Source organism: Somniosus microcephalus, chromosome 18, assembly GCF_052327205.1.
Source record: "Somniosus microcephalus isolate GS21.2 chromosome 18, FLI_Smic_1.0, whole genome shotgun sequence".
NCBI lineage: Eukaryota > Metazoa > Chordata > Chondrichthyes > Squaliformes > Somniosidae > Somniosus > Somniosus microcephalus.
Genome location: NC_141004.1, coordinates 16263984 through 16279599, shown reverse-complemented (window position 1 = coordinate 16279599; position 15616 = coordinate 16263984).

Genomic DNA, 15616 nt, shown 5'->3' with positions numbered 1-15616 from the left:
ACCAGCTGCTGCCAGCGGCAGAGGCCGAGCTGCCTTCAAATTCGACGAGGCTTCACTGCAGTCATTATTGGATGGGGTTAGGGCCCACAGGGAGGTCCTCTTCCCTAGGTCAGGGAGGAAGAGGCCTCCCACTGAGACCAATGCTGCATGGATGCAGGTGTCAGCAGGTGCCAACTCGCTGGGGGTCACCAGAAGAACCTTGGCATTACATCTCTATCTCCTTCCTTTACTCCCCCACAGTACCATCCAGAGCCCCCGTCCTCACTGTGGAGGAGGAAGAGGCTGTGCAGCCAGACTCCTCAGAGGAAGCTCCAACCTCTGAGGGTGCAGCGTCAGCAGAAGTAAGCGCACCCAGCACCAGCGCACTCACACCTCGGGGGGACCTTCGGGACATAGAGTAGTGTTGTCACCTGGTGTTTCACAGCTCAAAAGTGAGCCTCAGCAGACTCTGGAGAGTGGGACAGCAGTGGAGAGTCCTCGTCGGAGGGCGCAGGACTCTGCCAGCTCAGCTCAGCTGCGCTGCATGTCGACCCTCTGCCTCTGGGTCCATCCGCAAGAGAAGAGGTGATGGATCTCCATGCACAGATGCAGGAGTCTCTGGCAGGTTTTGTCTCCAGGGTCGCTGCGAGTGCTGAGCAAATGGAGGAGTCCATAGCGACCATGAGCAGAGCCTTTGTGGAGTCATTGGCGCATGAACGCATCACCATGGAAAGGTTGGCAACCTCCATGCAGGAGATAACTCGCCAGGGTACGGAAAACATGGTGAGTGCTCATAAGATAATGACATCTCTTGAGGAGCGTTGGCCATCTGTTGAACAGAGAAACCAGATCTTCATGGAAGTCCTTCTGAGTAGGACTGCCAGTGCAGAAACGGGTCCCCATGGCCCCCTAAAGCGCAGCAAGGTGCTCTCAAGCCACTTCCAAGCGCTGGCCCCTTCTGGCCTGTGCAGCTTCAGGTGAGTGAGCAGCAGCCTGGTGCTCCTGGTGCTCATCCTGCTGTTCCTGCTGTTCCTGGTTCTGCTGCTGCCGCCTCTGCTGTTGGAGATCCTCTAATGCCAGGAAGGGAACGTCCCAAAGGCCTCCCATGCTTCTGGCAGATGCCTCCGTTGAGGGGGCGCTGAGTTAGGGTGGTGAGAGGGGCTTCCCAGGAGCTCACACTGGAGAAGTGTGTGAGGCTCCAACTTTCTGCAGCTGCTCCTAAGGCTTCAAAAAGTTCCCCCAAGCCTTGATCAACAAGGTCCTGCAGCCTGCAAATGCTGCCTATTTAAATCTCTTCAGCCCTCAGCGACCTGCTGCTGCAAGCAAGCAAGCCAGCTGTTTTCACGCCAGCTCTCAGCAGCGGGGTTCCCCGCGGGCGGGTTTCAGGTGGGGAAAGCCCCAAAGTCGCAACGGCACGGGAAAATCCACTTCAACAAGCAGATAATTGCTTGTTAGTGCTCCGACGACCAGTCCCGCCAGCGGCGGCCGGGACTGAAGCGGGTCGCGCGGAAACGGCAGTCTGAAAGTCAGACAGGGCGGGGAATCAGGCGGGGGGGGGTCCCGACCCGCTTTTTCGCCGATTTTCAGCCCCCGGCCACATGAAAAGCCGCCCGACGGCGGCCAGAAAATCGGGGCGGTCCAGGACTACTAAATTACTAGTCCAGTAACATAACCACTATGTTACCATACCCCTAATCTGTTACCGTGATTCAGTACAAAAATCTAGATGCATTTGTCTGGCTTTAGAATCAAGCAACAAGCAAATTGGCCAGAAATTACAAGCTGAAGTGGACTTCCTGTAAAAGCCTCGAGGTAATGCATACCCCCATTTGGAGATGACAGGATTTCCCATTTGTCCCATGACCCAATTTAATGGAGCTGACTTTCTCTGGGCTTCTATGATCTTAATGGAGTGGCGGTGAGGATGGGGGGTGGCGGGGGTGGGGGGCGGCGGGGGGGTGGTGGGGCTGGTGCGGGGTGAGAGAATGACAAATTCCTAAATCAGTCAAGGCGGGTGTTGGACTGCTTCCTTGTTCGTTTTTGTCTTGTTGGCTTTAAATGCCAGATTACACACACACACTCAGTTGTAGCAATGCAGGATCAGGTCATTATTGAAACCCCATACTTCACAAAACCAGTGTGAGAGCGGTGACGTTACACTTCACGGTTCCAGTGTGAGCTGCTAAGCAGTGGTCCGCTCACATCTCTTGTACCGAATTTCACCTTTGTTCACTGCATTCCATACATACCACCAATAAATCAAAGTACATCAAGGATACATACAAATGCCAATGGAATAACAACATAAACCCAACAAACAGGCACTTCCATAAACACAAGTGACCTAATTGCCATCTTAAACTGATCCCATTCCCCTAAACACAAGTGACCAAGCTGACATATTCTACACCATTACAGATATGGCTGAGTGACTCTTACACATTCGACTATTTAACTTTCCCGTGAAGATATCCCTGTTTTTAGGCCTGTTTACATGATTTACAGTAATTGCTCAGCAGAAAGCTGTTCCCACCGGCTGCCCAGAAAGAACATTTGAGGTACACCGGTAATGAAGACTTTCACTCCCACAGAGGGCAATTGAATAAAGAGACACAAATGAGGCTCCCTGTGAAGGAGACTGAAGAGTGACAAAAGAAAAGCAAGGATGCAGAACTAGTAAAAATTAAACTGTGAATGGTGAAAAGAAACAAAGATCTTGCATTTATATAAGGGGATAAGGAGCAAAGACGGGTAAGTGGAGTTGTGGTACAGATCAGCCATGATCTAATAGAATGGCAGAACAGGCTCGAGGGGCTGAATGGCCTAATCCTGCTCCCACGCTCCTTTCATGGCCTCAGGATGTCCCAAAGCGCTTGATATTATGTCAAATATTATGTAGACAACTGTGACAGGCAATATACACACAGCAAACACCACAAGTAGCAATGAGATAAGTGACCAGTTAATCAGATTTTAGCGATGCTGGTTGTAGTGATCAATAGCATGTCATTCTATAGTGGACACTAGGTGGAGCTGTAGAGCTGTATATAGCTGTATGTATAAGGCTACACTACCCAGCTATATATTATATTAAGACTACATTACCCATGAGGCTAGGCTACCCACAAGACAGCAGTCAAGATGGCAGCCTGCACACAGGAGCACACATGCAGCATCTCTACAGATACTGTACCTAGAGAACGTGCACTGAATAAATGACTAGCTAGAAGCTAGCTGTGTTCATAATAAGAATGTCTATTTATTAATGAACATAACACTGGTTGAGGGATAAATATTGGCCAGGATACCGGGAGAACCCCCCGGCTTTTCTTTGAATAGTGCCGTGGGATCATTTACATCTACCTGAGAGAGCAGATGGGGCCTCAGTTTAATGTCTCATCCGAAAGACGGCTCCTCCGACAGTGCAGCGCTCCCTCAGCACTGCACTGGATTGTCAGTTTAGATTATATGCTCAAATCTCTGGAGTGGGACTTGAACCTACAGCCTCTGGAGTGCTACCCACTGAGCCAAACAAACCTTTAATAACCTAAAACTAAAAAGATCCTAGAACAGCGATTTACTTGTACTTCTTGCAATTTAGTATACTGTATTCGCTGCTCACGATGCGGTCTCCTCTACATTGGGGAGACCAAACGCAGATTGGGTGACCGCTTTGTGGAACACCTCCGTTCAGTCCGTAAGGGGGACCCCGAGCTTCCGGTCGGCTGTCACTTTAATTCACCGCCCCGTTCCCACTCAGACCTCACCATCCTCGGCCTCTTACATTGTTCCACAGAAGCTCAGCGTAAGCTCGAGGAACAGCACCTCATCTTTCGATTAGGCACTTTACAGCCTTCTGGACTTAACATCGAGTTCAACAATTTCAGATCATAACCTCGGCCCCTATCACGTATATATTTTTTATCCACACTTTTTGTTTGTGCTTTTTTTCTTTTTTTTTCTGCCCTCCCACAGGGCAGCTGTCTTTCATTCTGCCAGCGCAATTCCATCTAGAGCCATCCTTTGTTTCTTAACCTGTCCCATTACCATCTCCTCTTGCCTTGAATATCTCTTAATGTTTCTTTACTTCTCCTGCCTTCCATCCTATCACAGACCTTCCCTTTTGTTCTTTCATCCCCTCCCCCATTTCCCAGCCCCTAAACTTGCTTTAAAATCTGTTCCTTTTCCTGCTTTTTTCCAGTTCTGACGAAAGGTCACCGACCTGAAACGTTGACACTGTTTCTCTCTCCACGGATGCTGCCTGGCCTGCTGAGTTTTTCCAGCGCTTTCTGTTTTTATTTCTAGAAAAGTCTTGTTGATATCAATGGATGAATGTTTAACACATTCCTATGACTTATCTCCGTCCACTATTTTAATTAAAATAATACCCGTCAGTTCCCGCATTAAAACAACAGACAAAAGGACGTCACACAAACACAGTAAATGGTGTCAGCTATTGATCGAACACAATCAGATACAGTGTTATTTGGGACTTTGATTAGGGCTGTTTCGGTGCTGTGGCGGGGTGGAAACCTGATTGCAGAGATCCAAACATGGAGTTGCGGGAAAGATGGGCATGGATTTGGGACACGACGACACGTTCAAGGACCCTGGGGATGTTGGAGATGGGACAATAGCTTGCAAGAACAGTGGGATTGAGGCTGAGTTATTTGCGGGGCGGGGAGGGGGCGGGGTGGATGGTGGTTTTGAAAGGGAGGGGAAAGTACCTGAAGGGACACATGTAGTTACTCTGGGGGGTGGTGGCGGGGCGGGGAGGGGGTTGACCTGAACATAAGAACATAAGAATTAGGAGCAGGAGTCAGCCAAATGGCCTCTCGAGCCTGCTCCGCCATTCAATAAGATCATGGCTGATCATTGACCTCAACTCCACTTTCCCGCCCAATCTCCATATCCCTTGATTCCCCTAGAGTCCAAAAATCTATCGATCTCAGCCTTGAATATACTCAAAGACTCAGCATCCACAGCCCTCTGGGGCAGAGAATTCCAAAGATTCACAACCCTCTGAGTGAAGAAATTCCTCCTCATCTCAGTCTTAAATGGCCGACCCCTTATCCTGAGACTATGCTCCCTAGTTCTAGACTCTCCAGCCAGGGGGAAACAACCTCTCAGCATTTATCCTGTCAATCCCCTTCAGAATCTTGTATGTTTCAATAAGATTACCTCGCATTCTTCTAAACTCCAGAGAGTATCGGCCCATTCTACACAATCTCTCCTCATAGGACAGCCCTCTCATCCCAGGAATCAATCTAGCGAACCTTCGCTGCACCGCCTCCAAGGCAAGTATATCCTTCCTTAGATAAGGAGACCAAAACTGTGCACAGTACTCCAGGTGTGGTCTCACCAAGGCCCTGTACAATTGTAGACTTCCTTACTCTTATACTCCAATCCCCTTGCAATAAAGGCCAACATGCCATTTGCCTTCCTTATTGCTTGCTGTACCTGCATGCTAGCTTTTTGTGTTTCTTGCATGAGGACACCCAAATCTCTCTGAACACCATTTGAAAGTTTCTCACCATTTAAAAAATATTCTGTTTCTTTACTGTACAAAAGCTGGAGACTGTACCAGTTGGTAATTAATTCCGTAGCTTGGAGGTTAGTGCAGCAGCATCAGGGGAGTGAATCGGAGGCAGCAAGGGATTGCTTAAAAAAAAGGTAAATTCCATTTAAACGAAAATCACACATAACAACAACAACTTGTATTTATATAGTGCTTTTAACGTACTAAAACATCCCAAGGTGCTTCACAGGAGTATTTTAAGACAAAAAAATTGACACCGAGCCACATAAGGATAAATTAGGGCAGGTGACCAAACGCTTGGTCAGAGAGGTAGGTTTTAAGGAGCGTCTTAAAGGAGGAAAGAGAGGTAGCGAGGCGGAGAGGTTTAGGGAGGGAATTCCAGAGCTTAGTGCCTAGGCAACAGAAGGCACGGCCACCAATGGTTGAGTGATTATAATCAGGGATGCTCAAGAAAGCAGAATTAGAGGAGTGTGGCGTACTGATCACAGAAAGGACACAATCTGCTTTCTGGTCCGTAGACTATAAATCAGGCGTCATGCCTTTAAGAAGGATCACACCTTTAAGAAACTCGATCTGCAACATAGTTAAGCCCAGAGCGGGGGAGGAGCAGTGGAAGCTGTGCACTGATGAAAGGCAGTCGTACTTTGTGTAGCCTCTGACTCCATTTTGTGTTCAGCATGCAGCCTCAACAATTAAACCTTTTCTGTTGAACCTCTCCGAGTTTAGTATTTTTTGCTAGGAGTACGTAGACTCCTACATTGGTGACCCCGACGCTCAGGGCGACTCCTAAGCGTAACCATGGCTGACACAAACGCAGTTTCTGTGAAGCTGCCGGAGTTCTGGGAGAACCTGGCCACCGCCTGGTTCCTTCAAGCCGAATCGCAATTCCGACTCCGCGGCATCACCGCCGATGCAACGATGTACGACTACCTCCTCGCCTCCCTGGGCAGCTCCACAATCACGAAAGTCTGGACAACACTACAAAACCCTCCGGAGGAAGGCAAGTACGTACATCTCAAGGCCACGCTCATTAAAAAATTCACAGCCTCCCAATTCTTGCGCAACTGCCACCTCCTCGACCTCCCGGGCCTCGGTGACTCCACGCCGTCAGACTTGCTCTCACACATGCGTGCTCTGACCGACGAGAAACTGCCCGGCTCCCTCTTCCGCACGCTCTTTATCCGCCAACTACCTCCCAGCATCCGCCCGGCGATCGTGGCGTCCAGCCTCACGGACCTCGAGGCCCTGGTCGATGAAGCCGATAAGCTCCTGTCCGCCAGCTCCAACCACGCCGTCACCCCCGACCTGGCCTCCGCAGCGTCGGCGCGCGCTCCACCCTCTATCGCACGGCCACACAGCTCGGCCACAAGGCCCCCCAGGCCCCCACGTCCCCCAAGCCCTCTGACCCAGGGCTACTGCTACTTCCATACCCGGTTCGGCGCATGGGCACGCCGCTGCAGCCATCCCTGCACGTTTCCAACCGCCCCCACACCAGCCTACACGATGGCCATGGGGCAAGCAGGTGCGCTGCTGTACGTTACGGACAGCGCCTCCGGACGCCGTTTCCTATGCGACACGGGCGCGCTGCGCAGCATCATCCCCGCGTCCGCCCTCGAGATCCAGTGAGGCGGCCGCGGCCCTGCGCTGGCTGCCGCCAACGGCACCGACATCCGGACATACGGCACCCGCACCGTCACCATCGACCTCGCAGGCCGCCGCTACCACTGGGAGTTTATCACCGCCAAGGTGCTCTCCCCGCTCCTCGGTGCGGATTTCCTGTGCGCCCATGGCCTGTTGGTCGACATGCCTCGGCGCCGCCTCGTGGACATGAACACCATGTCACCTATCCCGGGCGCCATGGCCCCCCCCCCCAACCCGCCGGAATGGCGTGGCAGTGCTGCGCCCGCTCAACGGACGACTACTCAGCACCCCTGGCTGAGTTCCCAGCCCTCACCAACCCGACCTTCTCCGCGAAGGTTGCTAAGCATGGGGTAGAACACTTCATCCCCACCACAGGCCCACCGGTGTATGCCCACGCCCACAGGCTGGACCCGGCCAAGCTGGAGATCGCGCGGGCCGAGTTCGCCACAATGGAACAGCTCGGCATCATCCGCCGCTCCAACAGCCCCTGGGCCTCCCCACTCCACATCGTCACCAAACCCGACGGGGGATGGCGCCCCTGCGGGGACTACCGGCGCCTAAACGACGCCACCACGCCAGATCGGTACCCCATACCGCACATTCAAGACTTCTCGGCTAGACTGGCCGGCCGCTCAGTCTTCTCCAAAGTTGACCTGGTGCGCGGTTACCATCAGGTGGCAGTCCACCCCACGGACGTTCCCAAGACGGCCATAATCAGCCCTTTTGGGCTATTCTAGTTCCTCCGAATGCCCTTCGGCCTCAAAAACGCGGCCCAGGCCTTCCAGCAGCTCATGGACTCGGTCCTCCGGGACCTGAAGTTCCTCTTTGTCTACCTGGATGACATCCTGGTAGCTAGTTCCTCCAAGCAGGAACACATCGAGCACCTCCACACCCTGTTCCAGCGGCTCAGTGAGCATGGGCTCATCATCAGCCCAGCCAAGTACCAATTCGGCCTCAGCAAGATCGAATTCCTCGGCCACCACATCACGCAGGACGGAGCCATTCCCCTGCCCGCCAAGGTGCAAGCCGTCCAGCAGTTCCCCCGGCCTACCACCATCAAAGGCCTCCAGGAGTTCTTGGGGATGATCAACTTTTACAACCGCTTCATTCCCGGAGCGGCCTCCCTCATGCGGCCCCTATACGAAGCCCTCCGGGGTAAGAAAGACAGAATGGCGATCGAGTGGTCGGCGGACATGTTGACCGCTTTTGACTCGACCAAAAAGGCGCTCGCCGACGCCACCATGCTCGCTCACCCACAGCCCAACGCCAGCGTGGCCCTCACCACGGACGCCTCCGACCACGCGGTCGGCGCCGTGTATGAACAGTGGGTCGACGGGGCCTGGCAGCCGCTGGCCTTTTTCAGCCACCAACTGCGCCCCCCGGAGGCCAAATACAGCGCCTTTGACCGCGAGCTCCTCGCACTGTACCTGGCAGTCCGCCATTTTAGATTTCTTCTGGAGGGCCGCCCCTTCACCGCGTTTGTCGACCACAAACCCCTGACATTCGCGATGGCGAAATCTGCGGACCCATGGTCAGTCAGGCAACAACGCCAGCTCGCCGCGGTGTCCGAATTCACCACGGACATCCGGCACGTCTCCGGTCGAGACAACGTGGTGGCCGACTGCCTATCCCGCCCCGCCGTCCACGGCGCCCACCTGGCAGTGGACTATGCTCAACTGGCAGCGGAGCAACGCACCGACCCCGATCTGCTCTCCGTGCCCACAACCCTCCCAGGGCTACGACTGACCGACGTCGCCTGCGGCCCGTCCGCCGTCACAGTCAAATGCGACACCTCCTTGGCGCAACCCCGCCCCGTAGTCCCAGCGCCCTGGCGAAAACGGGTGTTCGACATCGTCCACGGCCTCTCACACCCCAGCACCCGCGCGTCCATTAGACTGGTGGCCAACCGATTTGTCTGGCGCGGCCTGCGCAAAGATGTGCGCGTCTGGTCCAGGTCCTGCATAGCTTGCCAGCATGCCAAAATCCACCAGCACGTCAAAGCCCCACTCAAGGAGTTCACCGTGTCAGAAAGAAGGTTCGACCACGTCCACATCGACCTCGTCGGCCCCCTGCCGCCATCACAAGGTCACACGCACCTGCTGACAATCGTGGACCGTACCACCCGCTGTCCCGAGGCCATTCCACTGACGTCCACCACCGCCGCCGACATCGCGAGGGCGTTCATCGGTACCTGGGTCGCTCGGTTCGGCGTCCCCTCCGACATGACATCGGATAGAGGCCTACAGTTCACCTCTGATCTGTGGGCCGCCATCGCCCGAAACCTCGGGGTGGCCGTTCACCACACCACGGCTTACCACCCACAAGCCAACGGACTGTGCGAGCGATTCCACAGGTCCATGAAGGCGTCCCTCCGCGCCAGCCTCGAGGACGAGGCTTGGATCGACCGCCTCCCATGGGTGCTACTCGGCCTACGCTCCGCGGTCAAGGAAGACCTGCAAGCCTCGGCGGCGGAACTCGTGTACGGCCAGCCGCTGCGCGTACCCGGAGAGTTCCTGCCCACCGCCACGACCCCCTGGTCGGCTGACCAGCAATGCCGCGCTTTCACCAACCGAGCAGAACAGTTCGCTCCGGTACCCACCGGCCGGCATGGCGAAACAGCAACCCGCGTACCACCTAGCCTGCAGGTGTTTCAGCCTCAGACAGATGTTAGGGAGAGGGATGGAGTCGGTATCGAGGGAACAGAGTTTGTGGCGGGGACCGAAAACAATGGCTTCGGTCTTCCCAATATTTAATTGGAGAATATTATTCCAGAACTGGATGTCGGACAAGCAGTCTGACAATTTAGAGACCGTGGAGGGGTCGAGAGAAGAAGTAGTGAGGTAGAGCTGGGTGTTGTCAGCGTACATGTGGAAAGTGACGCTGTGTTTTCGGATGATGTCGCCAAGGGGCAACATGTTGATGAGAAATAGGAGGGGCCAAGGATAGATCCTTGGGGGACACCAGAGGTAACGATGCGGGAGCAGGAAGAGAAGCCGTTGCAGGTGATTCTCTGGTTATGATTAGATAGATAAGAATGGAACCAGGCGAGTGCAGTCCCACCCAGCTGGACGATGGTGGAGAGGCGTTGGAGGAGGGTGGAGTGGTCAACTGTGTCAAAGGCTGCAGACAAGTCAAGAAGGATGAGGAGGGATAGTTTACCTTTGACACAGTCACAAAGGATGTCATTTGTGACTTTGATGAGAGCCATTTCGGTACTGTGGCAAGGGCGGGAACCTGATTGGAGGGATTCAAACATGGAATTGCAGAAAAACAGCAACAGAGAGGGCTGATGAGGGTAGTGCGGCTGATGGATTTTCAAAAGGTGTTTGACAAAGTACCACATAATAGACTTGTTAGCAAAATTAAAGCCCATGGGATTAAAGGGACAGTGGCAGGGTGGATACAAAATTGGCTAAGGGACAGAAAGCAGAGAGTAGTGGTGAACGGTTGTTTTTCAGACTGGAGGACAATATACAGTGCTGTTCCCCAGGGGTCGGTATTAGGACAACTGCTCTTTTTGATATATCTTAATGAGCTGGACTTGGGCATACAGGGCATAATTTCTTCAAAGATGATACGAAACTCGGAAATGTAGTAAACAATGAGGAGGATAGTAACAGGCTTCAGGAGGACATAGGCAGACTGGTGAAATGGGCAGACACATGGCAGATGAAATTTAACGCAGAGAAGTGTGAAGTGATACATTTTGGTAGGAAAGAAAGACTTGCATTTCTATAGCGCCTTTCACGACCACCGGACATCTCAAAGCGCTTTACAGCCAATTAAGTACTTTTGAATTGGAGTCACTGTTGTAATGTAGGAAACGCGGCAGCCAATTTGCGCACAGCAAGCTCCCACAAACAGCAATATGATAATGACCAGATAATCTGCTTTTGTTATGTTAGTTGAGGGATAAATATTGGCCAGTACACCGGGGATAACTTCCCCGCTCTTCAAAATAGTGCCATGGGGTCTTTTACGTCCACCTGAGAGAGCAGACGGGGCCTCAGTTTAACGTCTCATCCAAAAGACGGCACCTCCGACAGTGCCGCACTCCCTCAGCACTGCACTGGGAGTGTCAGCCTAGCTTTATGTGCTCAAGTCCCTGGAGTAGGACTTGAACCCACAGCCTTCTGACTCAGAGATGAGAGCTGAAGAATGAGGAGAGGCAATATAAACTAAATGGTACAATTTTAAAGGGGGTGCAGGAACAGAGAGACCTGGGGGTGTACATACACAAATCTTTGAAGGTGGCAGGACAAGTTGAGGAGGCTGTTAAAAAAGCATGTGGGATCCTTGGCTTTATTAATAGAGGCATAGAATACGAAAGCAAGGAAGTTATGCTGAACCTTGTGTTCAATGCTGAGTACCACACCTTTAAGAAGGATGTCAAGACCTGGGAGAGGGTGCAGAAGAGGTTTACTAGAATGGTACCAGGGATGAAAGACTTCAGTTACGTGGAGACTGTTATGAATCTTACCATTCATGAAGAAATGGCTCATGAAGTAACACTGGGCGGCCAGCTGGTGGCGCTGTCCAAGGAGTGCAAATACTCGGGCGTGGGCCCAGCTTGCTCAGGATGTTTCTGTAACCAGGAACTAGTGATGTAACTAGAATCTCATGGTTGTGAAACAGTTGATTAAAGCCTTGTTTTATACTCAAACCAAGTGCTCAGCCGTCTTTTTACATCAGAGACTAGAGAAACTGGCGTTGTTCTCCTTAGAACTGAGAAGGTTAAGGGGAGATTTGATAGAGATGTTCAAAATTATGAAAAGTGTTGATACAGCAAATAAGAAGAAACTGTTTCCAGAAGGGTCAGCAACCAGAGGACACAGATTTAATGTAATTGGCAAAAGAATCAGAGGTGACCTGAGGAAACATGTTTTTTTTAAAACACAGTGCGTTGTTATGATCTGGAATGCACTGCCTGAAAGGGCGGTGGAAGCAGATTCAATAGTAACTTTCAAAAGGGAATTAGATATATACTTGTGAAGTAGGACAATCTGCGGGGCTATGTGGAAAGAGCAGGGGGGAGTGGGACTAATTGGAGCGCTCTTTCAAAGAGCTGGCACAGGCACGATGGGCCGAATGGCCTCCTTCTGTGCTGTATGATACTATATGCAACGACCAGGATGGTAGGAGGTAACTAGATTGACCTTTCTGATGATAGGTGATCAACCTGAAGCGTTGACTCTGTTTCTCTCTCCACAGATGCTGAATATTTCCAGCATTTTCTGTTTCTGGAAATATGTATTCCATTAATTATTACATTTAAACAGGCCTATGTAACCTGAGCTTTTCCCGTGTCCATTCGCGTGCGCACTTTGGCTGCCGCTCCGGACCCGAGCCATTCAAGACTTTTCCACTTTTTCCCCTCTTTTCCTTTCTCTCTATCCCTCCCTGACCGCTCTCTCCTGTCGTCATGCCTCCTTTCATCTCTCCTCTCTCGGATACTCTGCCCTCCCAAATCCCCACCCCAATCCTTCCTTACTCTTCGACCTTCCTACTCTCCTGCTGCCTTCCCATGCTTGACTCCCTCTTAGATAAGCCTACAGCTCCCCTCTGTGCCTCTCTTGGCATCCTACAAAAGGCCCATCGAGGCACTCGTCGCTGCCTCCTTATGAGCAGCAACCCCAACTGTCCCATCCTTCTCTCTCGATGACCTTCCCGCCCAGCACACCCACTAGGGGCAAATCCTGCCAATCTCCTCCCCATCCAACTCATCCCCCCCGGCGTTGACCCTGTGGACGCTGGCAGTGGGGCAGCCATCACCGACCCTCTCCGCATCTCCCTCCAGAATGTCCGTTCACTTGCAAACAAGGCCCTTGCCATCCATGAGCTTATCGTGGATGACTGCATCGACATCATGGCCCTGACCGAAACTTGGTTGAGGGGTGATGACACCTTACCCTTAAATGAAGCCTCCCCGCCTGGCTATACCTTCCACCGCCTGCCCCGCCCAGACCACCATGGTGGCGGTGTGGCTCTCATCACCAAATCACACCTTGGTCTGTCCTCCTACTCCTCCGGCACTTTCTTCTCCTTTGAGCATCTCACCTTATTCCACCCCTCTCACCTTTCATTTAAAATGATTGTTCTCTACCACCCACCCAAGTACCATAAAAATGTTATTAAGACACATGGGATTGGGGGCAAGGTATTGACTTGGATAGAGAACTGGTTGGCGGACAGAAAGCAAAGAGTTGGAATAAACGGGTCATTTTCCGAGTGGCAGGCAGTGACTAATGGGGTACCGCAAGGATCGGTCCTAGGACCCCAGCTGTTCACAATATATATTAATGATCTGGACTAGGGAATTGGATGTAATATCTCCAAATTTGCAGATGACACAAAGCTGGGTGGGAGAGTAAGCTGTGAGGAGGATATCGTGAAACTCCAATACAATTTGGACAGGTTGGGTGATTGGGCAGAAACATGGCAAATGCACTATAATGTGGATAAATGTGAGGTTATCCACTTTGGTGGCAAAAACAGGAAGGCAGATTATTATTTGAATGGCAATAGATTGGGAGAAGGGGAAGTGCAAAGAGACCTGGGTGTTATTGTGCACCAGTCGCTGAAGGTAAGCATACAGGTGCAGCAGGTGGTTAAGAAGGCAAATGGTATGTTGGCCTTCGTAGCAAGAGGGTTCGAGTACAAGAACAAGGATGTCTTGCTGCAGTTGTACAGGGCCTTGGTGAGACCGCACCTTGAGTATTGTGTGCAGTTTTGGTCACCTTAGCTGAGGAAGGACGTTCTTGCCATGGAGGGAGTGCAGCGAAGATTCACCAGGCTGATACCTGGGATGGCAGGAATGACGTATGAGGAGAGATTGTGTCGATTGGGCTTATACTCACTGGAGTTTAGAAGGCTGAGAGGGGATCTCATCGAAACCTATAAAACTCTGTCAGGCCTGGACGGACTAGACGCAGGAAGGATGTTTCGGATGGCTGGGGAGTCCAGAACCAGGGGTCATAGTCTAAGGATAAGGGGTAAGCCATTTAGAACTGAAATGAGGAGGAATTTCTTCACCCAGAGAGTGGTGAACGTGTGGAACTCTCTACCACAGAGGGCGGTGGAGGCCAGTTCATTAAATATATTCAAGAAAGAGTTGGATATATTTCTTGAGGCTAAAGGGATCAAGGGATATGGGGAGAAAGCAGGGACAGGGTACTGAATTTGGATGATCAGCCATGATCTCATTGAATGGCGGAGCAGGCTTGAAGGGCCGAATGGCCTACTCCTGCTCATGTCTTCTATGTTTCTATGTTTCTATGTTTCTATATCTTCACTGCTTTCCTCCTTCAGCCTCTGCACTGAATGACTTCTCATCTTCGGTGATTTCAACCTCCATCTCAATTCATCACGCTCTCTCTCCTTTGAGTTCACTAGCCTCCTATCCTCCCTTAATCTCTCCCTCCATATTCACGGCCACCCCCCTCGACCTTGCCATCTCTCGTGGCCTCGCTACTCCCATCGTGTCAATCGCAGAAAAGGCCATCTCTGACCACTTCCTCATATCGCTCTCCACCCACATCCCCCTTCCACCCCCACCCCCCAACCCTACTTCTTTCTGTGTCCGCCCCTGGAAAAAACTCTCTTACAACTGCACTTATGAAATCCCAACTGTCCAGCCTTTGACCCTCCATTCACCATGACATTGCTGCAGCTACTGATCTGCTCAACCACACCCTCACCACCACCTTTGATTTCCTAGTCCCTATTAAAACAATTACTCTCTCTCACCCCCTGGTACGGCCCTCATTTCCGCTCCCTTAAGTCCAAGGGACGCAGACTTTTACGGATATGGCGGACAACTGGTTTAGCCATTCACCGCCAGATCTGGCTGGACCACATAAAGCATTATCAGGTCCGGCTCTCATCTGTCAAAATTGCTCACTATTCCAGAATGCAAAGATAAACCCTGGCTCCTATTCTCTATTGCTAACCATCTTCTTAAACCCCTCTCCCCTGTCTCCTCCACCCTTGCCTCCGACAGCAGGTGTGAGGAGCTCATGGACTTCTTTGTCTCCAAGATTGAGATCATCTGTTCAGCTGCCTCTGTCACTTCCCTTCCTGCCCCTAGCCCACTGTGTGAAACTTCCTCTAAGGTTCCCCCCCTGCCCTAGCCCTGGACTCACATCTTTTTCCAGTTCCTCTCCTCATGACCTCTCCGCACTTATCTTGTCCATGAGACCCACTTCCCGCTCCCTTGGCCCTATTCCCACTGAACTGCTGACCATCCAACTTCCTTTTCTGGCTCCCATATCAGCTGATATTGTTAATGGTTCTCCCTCCTTAGGTACTGTCCCCCTCTCCCTCAAATCTGCTGTCATCATACCTCTCCTCAAAAGAAACAACCCTTGAGTCCTCCATCCTTGCAAACTACCGCCCCATCTCCAACCTCCCTTTCCTCTCCAAGGTCCTTGATCGTGATGTTGCCTCCCAAATCCGTGC